Source organism: Cryptomeria japonica, chromosome 11 (genome assembly GCF_030272615.1).
Source record: "Cryptomeria japonica chromosome 11, Sugi_1.0, whole genome shotgun sequence".
NCBI classification, from domain to species: Eukaryota; Viridiplantae; Streptophyta; class Pinopsida; order Cupressales; family Cupressaceae; genus Cryptomeria; species Cryptomeria japonica.
Genome location: NC_081415.1, coordinates 100,769,704 through 100,771,054, shown reverse-complemented (window position 1 = coordinate 100,771,054; position 1,351 = coordinate 100,769,704). Strand labels below are relative to the sequence as shown.

The following is a 1,351-nucleotide window of genomic DNA, read 5'->3' as shown; positions in this document are numbered from 1 at the left end:
TCATATCTACAAATAGTATATTTGATTTGATTCATTATCTCACACAATTCAAATTTATGTGTATGATTCATATCTATAAATGATATATTTGATTCAATTCATTACAACACACACATTTGAAATCCATGTGTAAGATTCATATTTGCAAATCATATATTCGATTCAATCCATTATCACACATATTGAATTACTTCTAACCAAATTATAATTACTTAATCTAAATTTCATTATTATACTTTCAACACATCCAAAAATAATAAATTCTAGATTACTATTCAAAAAATTACATTTAAAATAATAAAAACTTAAATATCAAACATTAAAAGTAGCTAAATACTTTCACCTTTTTTAATTTTTGATTTTCTAAATTTTATAATATAATCTCTCATAACTCTAAATTATATTACTTATTACATTTATATAAATATTATTCTTTCAACATTATCAAATGAATTTTATATTAAGAAATGATTGTCACATTATTATTTTTAATCTACATTTTTTAGATCACGCATACACCAATCATATCTATTGTTGTTTTTGGTTTTTTAAATATCTTATGTGTTTTTTTGGGTTTTATATCTATTGTTTCCTCTTTTTAAAAACTCCCCAGCCACTTCAATATATTTATCCCACATGCAGCTGCGGGAGTGTTAATGGGTGCAAAAGCAGATATAAATAGCGAAGGAAGAAACGATATAAAGCATACCTTTCTCGGCCTTTTGGCTAAGATCAAGTGTAGTATCTGTTCTTATCAGTTTAATATCTGATATGTGGTTCAATGAACCACACGATATTAAATTAATTTCTTGAGGGGGAAGCCTCACACGGTAGCTTGCTACCAGAGGTTTCGAGCGTCGCTTCTGTATTGCACTACAGCAGAAGCCTGGCGCACCCCACAACCCCAATTCAATTCACAAATCAATTCTTTCCATGTTTTAATGCTTAAATAGATATATGCAAGATTTGTGCTTGAAAGATTGTTGGTTATTTTGCACCTGATTTTAATGCTTAAATGGTTGTTTGTTTTGGTGTTTCGAAGGCAAATTAAAATAAATAGGAAGTTATTTGTGAAGGAAAGTAGGAAGCAAGAAAATTTTAATGTTCTTGCAGAGAAGAAGCTGAAGTCGGCCATGGAGTGGAGCTTCCTTCGATCGTCTTCCGCGCCAAGTAAGAAATAAAGATGGAACGTCTAGGGTTTAGATCAACTGTAAAATTGTTAACAAGGAAAGTATTCGGTTCTGGCTACAAGCTGAGTCTGGCAAGCCAATTCTGGTACTTTATTCCCTGTCCATTTGACATGGAAGAAGATTTTTGTCTGTTAATTTTTTAATAGGAGAGAATTATCCGC

The 1,351-nt window shown here is 30.3% G+C and overlaps 1 non-coding gene across 1 annotated transcript; it reads left to right on the top strand.

Annotated features, from left to right (window-relative positions):
- Positions 1 to 705: 705 nt before the first annotated feature.
- LOC131041354 (U2 spliceosomal RNA) lies at positions 706 to 900 on the top strand. The gene has a single exon (XR_009105009.1). It is a non-coding gene; the product is annotated as a U2 spliceosomal RNA (small nuclear RNA).
- Positions 901 to 1,351: the final 451 nt, after the last annotated feature.